Genomic DNA, 13,170 nt, shown 5'->3' with positions numbered 1-13,170 from the left:
TGGTATCATCCCAACCCAAATTCCTTTCATCCAGACTTTTGAAAAATTAGAACAAAACAAACAGAAGACCAAGGGAGAGAAAGACTAGAAAAATTGGTTTAGCCAATTCTCATTTGGCTAGTTTGAAATTGGAAGCCAGTACAAGAAGACAGGGGATGAGGGTGGGGGAAGAAGCCCAACGTTACAATAGGACTTCAGGCTTGTAGATATGTTAGTATATGCAGAGTCTCTTTGATTCAGCAGAAGTGAGTATCCATGCCTGGGCTGACATATGCAGTCAAGGACGTTACGTGTCACGACCTCTCCCTTAGCCTACAAGTTCCTAGAAGGCAGCAACCAGGCCTCTGTAGTATTCCTGACTGATTCTTTTTGGAGCCATGGATACAATGAATGTTTGGGACAATGAGGACAAATGGCTTCTTGACGCTTTCAGGGAATCTGTACACTTCACAGACAGGTTCGGTGTCTCAGAAAAGTGACCTATAAAGGTTAAATACAGTATTACAAATCATAATGCTAAAACATGAGAACGTGTGTTACAATCACTTGAAATGGCCAGGTGCGGTGGCTCACACCTGTAATCCCAGCACTTTGGGAGGCCAAGGCAGGCGTATCATGAGGTCAGGAGTTTGAGACCAGCCTGGCCAACATGGTGAAACCCTGTCTTTACTAAAGATACAAAAAAATAGCTGGGCATGGTGGCAGGCACCTGTAATCCCAGCTACTCGGGATGCTGAGGCAGGAGAATCACTTGAACCCAGGAGGTGGAGGTTGCAGTGAGTCGAGATCACGCCATTGCACTCCAGCCTGGGTGACAGGGTGAGACTCCATCACAAAAAAAAAAAAAAAAAAAAATCACTTGAAAAAAGTCCCAGCTCCCCTAGGGGTGTGGTGACAGTGTGGCCTCAACAGGAAAAACTGGGGAAAGGCCAGGAAGGAGCAGAGGCCCAGATGGGGCAGTCGCCCTCAGAATCCATCCCACTGGATATTCTGGCCAGAGGTTGAGAATCCCTTTGCAGTGGACTGACATTCCCCCAAGCCTGGCACCCAGGGTGCTGCTCAGATGCTTTCCTATGTTTCTCAAAGCACTGGCTTGTATATTTTGTTTCCTGGCCTTCGGGCACAGCATTTCCTACTCATTGTGTTCTGCAGGCAGCATCTTATGTGGAGGGTCTGCTACGGTGTCTGAATGTTTATGTCCCCGCAAAAATTCATATGTTACAATCCTAACACCCAAGGTGATGGTACTAAGAGGTGGGGCCTTTGGGAGGTGATTGGGCCATAAAGTTGGAGCCCTCAGGAATAGGGTTAGTGCCCTTATAAAATAAGCCTGAGAGAGACCTCTTGCCCCTTCTACCATGGGAGGACACAGTGAGAAAGTCTTCTCTATGAACCAGGACACAGACTATCGCCTGACACTGAATCCGCTGGCACCTTAATCTTAGACTTCCCAGCCTCCAGAACTGTCAGAAATAAACTTCTGTTGTTTATAAGCACTAAGTCATGGTATTTTGTTGTTGTGGTTGTTATTGGAGCCTTAACAGACTAAGACAGGATTTAACCTGAGGACAGACACTTATGGGAAAGATACTTGGAAGCTGAATTTCCTTCTACCTAACTGGCTTCCCTCCCTGCTGGATGCTGTGTGCTATAAAGTAATATAAATGAATCACTCCTGAAATAATCAAAATGCATTGATACTCTCAAAGGGCAGGAGGAGGAGAGCCCCTGAATGGGAAAGCTGCTAGGCTGTATCAGCTTGGCTAAACTCTTTCTTCCTGATTTTTCCTTCTCTCATTTCTAAAAGTATTCATATTGTCTTCAAAAATTAAACACACACAACACATCCACATAAAAACAATTTGTTTTCATCTTAAAACTCATTCTCTTGGGGCCTTTTGGCTTTCTTAGATGAGGAGCGCTTCCCCTGCAGTGGGAGCTCAGACAGAAAGGGCTAAGACTGCTCACTGCCATCCTTCCAACAGCTTACTGGTAATGATTTCCTCTTTGCTCATTCCTGTGAGGACTGCATATTTTTGTTGGATTCTGATGATTCCTGTGTGGTGGTAACACACAGAAATAGCCTTTGCAGGGGAACCTTGTTTTGAGGTCTACTCTCTCTTGCTCAATCTGAAGTCCTCTACAGCAGTGCTGCTAAACTTTAAGGTGCATAGGAATCATCTGGAGGGCTCATCAAAATGCAGATTCTCATGCAGTTCAGCCTGGACAGGGCCTAGGATTCTGCATTTCTCATGAGCATCCAGGTGATGCTGATGCTGCTGGTCCACATGCCTCGGTTTGAGTTGCAAGAGTCTGCCTGATTTCTACAGTCTCAGAGGAGCATGTTATGCAATGGAAAGCTCTGGATTCAAACCTGGGCTTCCCCACCTCCAAGACCTGGGGCCTTGCAAATTACTTAGCCTCTTGGTGCCTGTCTTCCTCATCTGAATAAGGAAATAAAAATGTTCAATTCTAGAGAGGCTTAAGTGAGATAACAGGTACATCTTCACTTCATACTTTCCCTCCCATTGTATTACCCCAGTAACTCTGAGCTAGGCAAATCAGGAAAAATGATTTTCATTTTAAAAGGAAATACATGGAGACCTTGGAGTATATGTGATGACACCGACACCACATCCCAGGTTTGCTACAGACCCAGGGAAAGAAAGAATAAACACTTCTCTTGTAGGGAATGGCACCCACACCCAACTGCACATCAGAGGGGACCTCTCTGTAGGGCAGCCTGTGGGTCTCCACCCCAGAAATTCTGATTTTCACCATGTGGGGCGAGGTTCTGGAATCTGTGCTTCTATAAACCTCTGCAGCCCCTTTTAAGATGTAGAAACCACTATGCTTGCCCCTACTGCCACTTCAGGTCCCTGGACAACCATCCCTGACCCTACCCCTGGGATAACTGGTGCCAAGCTTTCATGTGGAGGATTCTGAATAAATAGTGATGCATGATAATCTCCTGATAACAAAATCCAGGCAAATATCTTCTGCAAACATTGGCTGAGATCCTCTGTCAATTCACGCTCCTTTGGATTAACCACACAGCTCTCAATTTTCATACCAATATTGATTATTCTTCAGATAATGCTGTATTCGTGCTTTTAATAGGGTGTTAGACAGTTTGGGTACAGGTCCACGTTGGCTTGTCAGATTATATTTTGTGTGAGATACATATATTTAAAATTATATATATACACACACATATTTAATATAAGATAAAAATATTAAAGACAATGTGAAGCAAACTGCACAGAGAGAACAGATCAATACATCCTGCCTATGCCTTCCCAACAGCCTTTGGAAGCCGCCAGATGCCACAGCAGTAAATGCAAAGCTGTAGCTTGCAGTCTAGAAGTGTATGGCAAGTCCAAATGCCCCAAATAATGAGGCAGTATGCCCATATGTTGCCCAGGGTTTTTATAGCTAGTAATTGCCAGCCATTGATTTTGACAAAAGCAGTTGGTCAGGAGCTAAAGGAAAATAAAAACAGGAGGGAGAACACCTGCCTTGAAAGTCTAAGAAAAAGTAGACAGATCCAATGACATCTAGGAGCTGGTGTGAGGCTGTGACCTCAGCATCCTCAGACCCGGGCTGTGGAGCCAGGTGTGTCTGCAGGCACAAGCAGAGTGCAAATGGCTTTGGTGCTGTTCAACTACTACACTCTATAGTCGACATGTGCCCATTTTTGAACAGCCGGGAAAGTCTCAATAGCTCCCTCCAACCCAAGGATGCGATAGAAACCCAACGCAACAGCAGGTGCTCCAGTGGCATTGATGGATTCAGTCTTGACACAGTCACATGCTGGTCATGGTCTCCTGAACTCCAACTGCTCAAAGCCAGTTCTGCCATGGAAGGTGCAAGGTTAGCCCAGCCCTGTCTAGACCATTTGGATCTGTTTCTTCTCCTCTCTCTTTTAGGAGGAAAGCAGGGAGGGCATGCCAGGAGCTGATGTGTCACTGCCTGATGGGGAGGTGGGTGTAGATCCCAAAAGCCCTCAGACATTCTTGAGCTCCCTCCCTCTCACAGGGAAGCAGGTCCTATGTAGGACCACATGGAAGGCCAAGCGCTTGCTTCCATTTCAAAGACGAAGAGAAGTCATTTGTTTACCTACATTAAGGCTACCTATGCAGGTGATAGTGCCTTTCCCCACTTTTTGAAATAAATAATATTGACTCAGATTGGTCATGCTGGTTGTGTCCTATGGCCCAGGACCTGGTACTGACAGGCATGTACACATCTGTGTATAATCTGTGATTAACAAGGATGGCAGACAGCTACTGCCTAAAAATATAGGTTCCTTGGTAGATAAATTTTTCAAAACACTGGGTTCCCAGGGTAAAATAAGGGAAGCCCTGACCTCAGGCACAAGCCCTGTCTGAGATCTTGAGACACCAACTTGCTTTCTCCCTGGCGGCCACTGGATTTTTGCTCCTCAGGAGGTCAGAAATAGAACAAAGTGCGTTTCCAAGAATGTGCTGCTCCCCATAGCTGATCTTCCCCCGCTCTAACCTGGAGAGAGAGAATGTCTCTCCACAACTGACCTTTTCTCCATGCCTTCCCCATCCCAACCCAACTCCATGTGGGCCAGGTCTACTTTGCCTCCAGAGTGGCTGCTCCTGGGCATTCTAGGAGTTCAGCTGCCCTCTGACACCCAGACTAACCGGCCCTGGCCCTGTCCATTGCCTACCCATGGGCAGCACAAAGGTGTGTGGTCAGAGTTGTGCAGCAACGCTCGTCAAGCCAGGGATGATTCCCATCCAGAGGCGATGCAAAGGAAGGCGGGACAGGGTGAGGGATTGTGTGAGACCAGATAACATCATGGAGGACAGAAAAGACCCCGCGGTGTCCTGTGCTCTCCCTTCTCAGCTTGGGGAGGGGCCTTGCCACCAACTGTGTGGTCAGTAACCGAGTAGCTTCCCTGGGCAGAAAGGCTGCTTTTCATGCATCACGCATTTTCTTTCTAGTAACAAAGGTCTTTGGATATTTGGATGCTGAGCAATAATGGGGTGTTGGAAGACAGGGCCTTTGTGCTGGTGGGGAGGGGAAGCAAGGAGAGAGATGGGGGAGGGCCCATTCCCGAACACAGGGTAGAGTGACCTCGGTTGTGTGTGTGTGTGTGGTTGTGTGTGTGTGGTGTGGAGGGTAAGGCAAGGGGGACAGTATCTGGTTGGTTCAGGGAGGCAGATACAGGTTGGGGAATTACCCTGGAACTGCATGTCACCTTGACACCCGGTTCCGCAGGTGCAGTGGTGTTAGCTCTTCAAGGCACCTGAACATCTTTTATCTCTCTTAGCTTGGTCCTCCTCACAGAGCCATAGAACCTCAGTGTTTTGTCCAGTCCAGGGTTGTCAGTTTCACATAGGGAACTGAAGGCACAGTGTGGTGAGTCCCAGCTGAAGCCAAAGTCTGGATCCCCCAGTGGGAATTTCTTTCCACAACATCTTTGAAAGGAAGGTGGGGCAGAGGTATGGATTCCCATTTTACTCTTGGAGAAGGAAACAGGTTTGTTTAGGGTGACCCAACTAGCACTGGATCCTGGATTTGATCTTGGAAAACCCCTTCCCTGCCTCCACAGTTTCTAGGAAGCCTGTGAAGTAAGAGCAACTCAACACCGGGTCAGAATCTTCCAGTCCTCGCTGCCCTGGAACTGAAACTCCCCACTCAACTTGGATGGGTTGTCCTGGCCCAGGCCATCCTGGACAGGCCAGCCCCAGCTGACCCAGCAGCTGACTAAAGATGCACACTTGAGTCCAGCTGAGATCAGCCAACCACGGCCTGTATCAGCAGACACACCCAGCTAACAAAGAGGCTTCTGGGCAAAAATAGATGTTTATTGTTTTATATCACCCATGCTGTGGTTCTGTGTTTTGCAGCATTATTGTGATGACAGATAACTGATCCAGAAGCCAAGAACGAACTTTGCCTTCCTGCCCAGGGGTGAGTCAAATGTACTGTAAGAAGCTCAGATGGAAGCCAAGACCCTCTTTCCTACTCCCTGTCATCCACTTATCAGCTGCAGGACTGTGAGCCTTAGTTTCCTGATCCTGTAGAGTGGGGATGCTAATGCCCAGCATTCCAGGACATCAAGAGGCTTGCTGTAACACTTGGCACACAGCAGACATTCAGGAAATGTGAACATTCTTTCTTCCTTCCTTAGAGAAAGCAGAAAGAGGGCGTGTAAGGAGAGGTTAAGAGTTCATGATTCCAAGTCTTACTCAATAGTAGATGAACTGCCCAGAGGGCTAATGGCAAATAAAAGGTTAAAGATGTTTGTTTTCTTTGTGAGGTTGTCTCATAGCCAATTCCCAGCCTCATATAAGAGGTAAGACTACGACGTGTTTTTACATATGTGTCAGAGATCCTAAAAGGTTTTGGACCACTGGAGTTTCCTAACATCACTAATTTATTGTCCAAATACATTCTACATATGATGGGTATTGTTAGCTCCTAATAAATAATGCAGAAGTGCTCTATTCTCCTTGCATTCAGTAAATACTTTCCCTGAATAGTTCAATGTGATCTTGTCAGGGCAAGGGTAGGGGGTGGGGAGAGAGACCATCCAGAGTGTGCATCTGTCAGCAGACACTTAGCCTCCAAGGATACATGTTTGAAAAGTACGCCTGCAGAAGAGGCCTTTTCACCTTTCAGCTGAAGAGCTTGCAGCTTCCCTCCTAGGAAGGCTTGTGCAAAGTGGGGAGCGTGACCCTTTCCACTAAGGAGGGCATTCCTCGGGAGGACATAGGGGCTGCAGTTCTGTTGGAAAGATTAACTAAGGCAGTCAATTGGGGTTATGTTGGAAAAATCAATTACAAAAGTAGGTTCACATTTGTACCTCTGGCCTTGTTCCCTGAGAAACCTACACGTGTTTGAGGTAAGAAGAATGGAAATAACCCCCCTTCACTTCCCTGCTCTGAACTGGTGGCCCTTCAGTACTGATAGAATGACAAGACTATGGGAGAGGTGATGGTGTCCAGTAGAGCACCCCTCCTTTGGAACTAATCTGCGTGATCAAGAGCCTTTAAAATAAAAATAAGATTCCTTGAATTCAAACAAGGAAGAAAGAAAATAAAAGAACTGTACACTCTGCTAATACATATTTGATATTCAGTAAGCCATAAATGCTGGTAAATCTCAGCAATGCATGCTTCTCAGGGTCAGCAAATAATTAGGTGCCAGCACATTGCCACAGAGACCTTGGGAGCGGGGGCCTAACACACAAGACTTGGGGCTCAGGCTCTAAGCAGCTCCACTGGCCACTCAGGGCCAGCTAGTGCCAGAAGCACTGATCACTCACCCGGGAGGAGTCAGGCCTTGATGGATGGGGAAGGTCTGTCTTAAAATCATTATTGGATTATTTTGTGCTCCCTAAATTTTGGAAACTATAAATAGTTCCCAGTTAGATGCCTTGCAGGTTTCCTTGCTTCATTGTGATTTCTGACGCATCACCAAAGGCCACTTAGGTTCAGATGACCATGGAGCCAGTACCATGAACCTGCCCTCCGCCCCCAACCACCCCTAGAACTAAATAAACTCTAACTTGGCCCTCATTTCTCCAAATGTGCCTGACCTGAGTCAGATGAGAAACTTAATGGCTTTGTTTCAAGGTTGAGAGCTGGCTTTCCTCAGAAACTTGGTCTTCATGTACCAGATGCCAATACGGACAGGCAGTGGAGCCAGTGACGTCCAGACCAACATCCATTTGGGAGGCCAAGGGCAGAGACAGGGTGGATGCTGTGCAAATGGATGTTGAGCCATTCTTGGTTGTTAGGTTCCCCTCCTCCTTTCATTCCCTTCTAATTGTGGGTGTATGGACAGGCCTGGCAAGACAGACCTCTAACCCATTTGGCAAATTATCCTGCACAAGGTACTCCAGTGTGAACCACCTATGGGCTAGTTGGAGCACTGCTGCCTGGCTTATTAGAGCAGGTATTGTGGGCGGGAGAATGGCGGAGCAAGAGGAAAAAGGAGACAGGAGGGAGAAGGAACAAGAAGGCAGGAGGGGCCACGCACGATGCACACATACACACTCCCCTCATTCTGGAGATGCTGGAGGGTAGGGGTAAAGCCCCAAGTTCTGAGCTGCCCGGAGCCCCGGGAGGCTTGGCACTGCCCTGGAATGTCAGGGTGGGCCGTGTCTTGGGCTTCACCTCTGACACAGGATAAATCTCTGATCCTGGGTGGATTTCCTGTAGTACATTCTTCCTCTCATCTAGAAAATGTGGATGATAGGCCAGGCGAGGTGGCTCATGCCTGTAATCCCAGCACTTCGGGAGGCTGAGGTGGGTGGATCACGAGGTCAGGAGATCGAGGCCATCCTGGATAACATGGTGAAACCCTGTCTTTACTAAAAATAAAAAAAAATTAGCCGAGTGTGGTGGCATGTGCCTGTAATCCCAGATACTCGGGAGGCCAAGGCAGGAGAATCACTTCAACCTGGGAGGTGGAGATTGAAGTGAGCCAAGATCACGCCATTGTACTCCTGCCTGGGTGACAGAGCAAGGCTCTGTCTTTAAAAAAAAAAAAAAGGAAATGTGGATGATAAATGGCAAATCTCTGCTCTTTCTCCACACCGCCGCCTCTGCTTTCACTTGGATGTTGAGCAAGCTGGTCTTGACAAGCGTTAGAGCAACTCCCCAGTGTCCACTTACTGTCGGATGGAGGCAGACTGCATAGCGACCATTCTGCGTTCCCAAACTTCAAAGACATTCTCTGAAAAAAACAAGTTTTATTTCCTGTCTCTATTTTTATTTTCAATACAAAGTCACTGAAGGGGACTCAGGAAATGAGGGCTCTTGGATGTCTCACAACTTTCTTATATAGAGGCAGGGCCTGACAAAGGCCCCGAGTGCCCCTGGTGGGCAAATCTCCCAGGGGAAGGTTCAGGCCCCCGTAGCTGCCCACAGGTGCTGCCTGTGGGAAGCACACTGGAGCCTGCACACCAAGTGGAGATGTACCTCTTACCTCTGCTTCCCTCCAGCACAGGCTCTAACAAACATGAGAAGCCTCAAAAAACAGGCTTCTAATAGCAGATGGTCCAGGCCAGCTGCTAAAACCACAGACTCCTAGAAAGGCAAGATTTTAGAGAGCACTTGGTCTAACCTCGTTTTTAGAAAGAAGAGATCAGAACTCCCAGCTAGGGTCGCCTATGCAGTGACACAGCCCTGAGAACCCATATTCCCTCCTGTGTAGTCCAGTGGGGCTTTTATTTCCCACCTTCCTATTAGAATACGGGCACTCAGCCTTTGAAATCGCAATTCCCGGTCATCTCTTCTGCCTATGCAGAAGCCTGGCAAAGAGGGATCTTTAGCTCTGCTGCCAAGCTGCATTCCTGCAAGCCATCCAGGAAGTCGTGAGTTGCTAAAACAAATATTTAATTCCAGATACAAACATCTGGCTTAAAATGGGTAGGAGAGCATGGGGCTGCTTCTTCAACTTTCTACTAAAATTGTCTCGAAGTCCTATAATGAAACATAAAACAGCACACCAAAAACCAGGACTGCAGTCAGCCTGTTTTGGGGGGTCTGGAGATTTTTTACCTAAACACAAGGCCAATGCAACTAGGTTGAAATAGGACATCAGGATTGAAAAAATAACATCTGAGTCCTCCAACTGTTGAGAAATTTAAATTCAGCAGCCATCCATCTACTTGGTAGGTGCTGCCTTTTGAAAGAGCCAGAGTACTCCCCACTCCCTTCCACCTGCCAATTAAGAACTGCAACTCTCAGAAAACAACTGGGAAAAAAAAAATTGCGGGGTGGAGGAGGGACACCAAGGCTGGTATATCACTCCCTTGGAGAAGTAGTTTCCAGGGCGCTCAGGGTGAGAGTAGGGACAAAATTTCCGGAGCACTCAGGGTGAGCGCAGGCACAAGGGGAGCCCTCGATGTGCAGTATACTGGGGGTTGTCGTGTGTATTCCATTTGATCAGCTTCTCAGCATCCCAGGATCGGATGCAGGAGATGAGTGCACATCAGTTCAGCAGGACCACACAACAAGGAAGCTGGTTAGATGGAGGCTTGGTTAGGTGAATCAACTGGCGATTTAGTATAGGGCTTAGAGAATGAGTGCACTAACGTCCAGAAAGGAGGTCATGAGCAAAACATACACCCTTTCTACTGACCATGGTGAGCCAGAATGAGTCTCTTCTCATTTGAGAATGAATAAACAGGACAAAACAGGCAATTGAAAAAAATAATAGAAGACAAAAGGGATCCTCATCCAAAAACCAGAGAAAATTTAACAGATAATATCTTCCAGAAACTTAAAGAACATTTTAGAGAATCATTTGATATAACAATATGATGCAAAAAGAGGTGGCTTTTATGAAACAGGAACGGAAGATCATTAAGAAGAAAACAACAATTTATAAGTAACCATATGTCAGGAAAAGGTAGTACGATAAAAGATGCGCTGGATGAGGTGGCTCATGCCTGTAATCCCAGCACCTTGGGAGGCCAAGGCAGGCGGATGGCTTGAGCCCAGGAATTTGTGACCAGACTGGGCAACATGGCGAAACCCTGTCTCTACAAAAAGTACAAAAATTAGCCAGGCATGGGTGGTGCGCACCTGTGGTCCCAGCTACTTAGGAGACTGAAGCAGGGAGAACGATTGAGCCAAGAAGGTTGAGGCTGTGGTGAGCCACGATCATGCCACTGCACTCCAGCCTGGGTGACAGAACCAGACCCTGTCTCAAAACAAACAACCAACCCCCTCCCTCACCAAAAAAAAAGAGGAATAAGATTTTTAAAATTTGCAGGAAAATGAGAAATACAGTAGTGGCACTGGAGGAAATTAAGAGCAAAACTGACACTGTGGTGGTAATGCTAGAATTTTATGCAGTTCAGGTGGTCTTTCCTGTAGAAAGGCATTCTTAGTTATTTAATGAATCAAAAATTCTAGCTATAGGCTTTCTATGAAAATAACTTCTATGAAAATTTTCTATGAAAATATTTTCTATGAAAATAACTTGAAGACATACTCTAGCTTACTAAGAATTTAATCAAACTTAAAAGCTCAAGAATGTGATATTGTCTTAAAAAAGAATTGGCCAACAGCCCTATGTGGCTACGAATATCCCTGAGCTCATTCCAAACATCCTAAAAAGTTTTATTACATGAATGAAGAGCACCTCTTCGTTAAGACTACATTAATGAATCTGCAGGAAGGAAAAAGGGTTGGTGTCTCCATTCACAACCAAATCTCGATGTTTAAAAACAAATTGTTTCATTATTACTTTTCATCTTTATGTGAATAATACAGTTTGAACAAAAGACATTCCTTTGGAAAAGTATCTCTGTCTTGCATAGTTTACCACCAGATTTGGAAGTCCAGTCAAAGATGATTTCAGATACGTCAAACATGAAAAGCAAAACAAAACAACATGCCTATAAAAAAAAAAACTAGAAAGAAATGTTTCAAAGTGTTGAAATTTCAGATGAGGTGTGTAAGCACCACTATGATTCAATGTTGTATCAGAAAAGGAGCCAATAGAATAAAATAAGAAAAAATAAATAAGAAGTGAAAATTTAGAAAGAAAATTTATAAAGGAATTTAGGAAACTGATGAAATGGCAAAAGCTTACATAAGTTGAGTGCTCATTATTTGACAGGCACAATTCTAAGTGTATAAACTCATTTAATTTTTACAACCACCCTATGAGGCAGCTTATAATTAATGATACCAAGGTACAGAGGATTAAGCAAATTACTTAAAGTTACATTGTAAATAACGGGCTGGGATTCAAATTCTGGTAGTGTGACTCCATACTTCTTTTACTTAACAGCGTCTTCAGCCAGAAACAGAATCCTCACAATTATAAGTTAATATGAGGGCTTTTTTTGGTTTTGTAACCTAGAAAACTCAAGATTTTGAAAGGCAAATTACTAGAACTAATAAAAAAGTTCAGTAAGGTGGCCAGTTTCAAGATGAACATAGAAAATCAATATTGATTGTGTGTACTTAAAAATCCAAGAGAATACATGATGAACTGTTAGAATTAGTACAAGAATTCAGTAAGATTCTAAGACTCAAGTCAGTAGACAAAATCGATTGTATTTCTCTATAGCACATCAAACAGTAAATGAAAACGATATCATTTAAAATAGGATCAAAACATCAAGAATGTATGTAGAATAGATCTAGCAATAGGTATACAAGACTTTGACAGGGAAAACTACAAAACTTTGTTAGAGAAAAGAATACCTAAATAAAGAAAATGTGGCACATATACACCATGGAATACTATGCAGCCATAAAAAAGGATGAGTTCATGTCCTTTGCAGCGACATGGATGAGGCTGGAAACCATCATTCTTAGCAAACTATTGCAAGGACAAAAAACCAAACACTGCATGTTCTCACTCATAGGTGGGAATTGAACAATGAGAACACATGGACACAGGAAGGGGAACATCACACAGTGGGGCCTGTTGTGGGATGGGGGGAGGGGGGAGGGATAGCATTACGAGATATACCTGATGTTAAATGATGAGTTCATGGGTGCAGCACACCAACATGGCACATGTATATACATGTAACAAAACTGTATGTTGTGCACATGTACCCTAAAACTTAAAGTATAATTTAAAAAAAGAATAAATAAATTGATTGGAAAACTCAATATTGTAAAGAGTTTTAATTCTTTCCATATTGATCTACAGGTACAATGCAATCTCTAATCAGAATCCCAGCAGATTTCTCTCCCTCTCTTCCTTCCTTCTTTCTTTCCTTTCAAGAAGAAAGGAAAGAAAGTTTGAGTTTGACAAGCTGACTCTGAAATTTAACTGGGAATGCAAAAAATCACAGAATAGTTAAGCTATTCTAGATGAAAAAGAACAATGTAGGACAACTTTCTGTTTCAACTACCAAGATCTTTAATGAGGCTACAATGGATGGTGTAATACTGCAACAAGGGCATACAACTCCAGACCAGTGGAAAAGGACAGAAACCCAGAAATAGATCGATACACATATGGACACTGGATTCAATGACAAGATTGGATATGCAGAACATGAGGAACATGTGTTCTCTGCTATAATGGAGCTGGAATAACTGGATAGGCATTGTGGCATGATGTAATTCTTGACCCCTACCTCATGTGATACACAAAAAATGAGTTCTGCATGGATTAAAGACCTTAGTATGGATGGCAAAACAATAA

The 13,170-nt window shown here is 44.8% G+C and overlaps 1 protein-coding gene across 1 annotated transcript in view; it reads right to left on the bottom strand.

Annotated features, from left to right (window-relative positions):
* Positions 1 to 13,170, bottom strand: part of ONECUT2 (one cut homeobox 2) — a 56,260-nt gene that overhangs the window by 15,414 nt on the left and 27,676 nt on the right. The window lies entirely within an intron of this gene.

This window comes from Pongo pygmaeus, chromosome 17 (genome assembly GCF_028885625.2).
Source record: "Pongo pygmaeus isolate AG05252 chromosome 17, NHGRI_mPonPyg2-v2.0_pri, whole genome shotgun sequence".
NCBI classification, from domain to species: Eukaryota; Metazoa; Chordata; class Mammalia; order Primates; family Hominidae; genus Pongo; species Pongo pygmaeus.
Note: the sequence above shows the minus strand (reverse complement) of the source record. Positions and strands in the feature narration are given on the sequence as shown.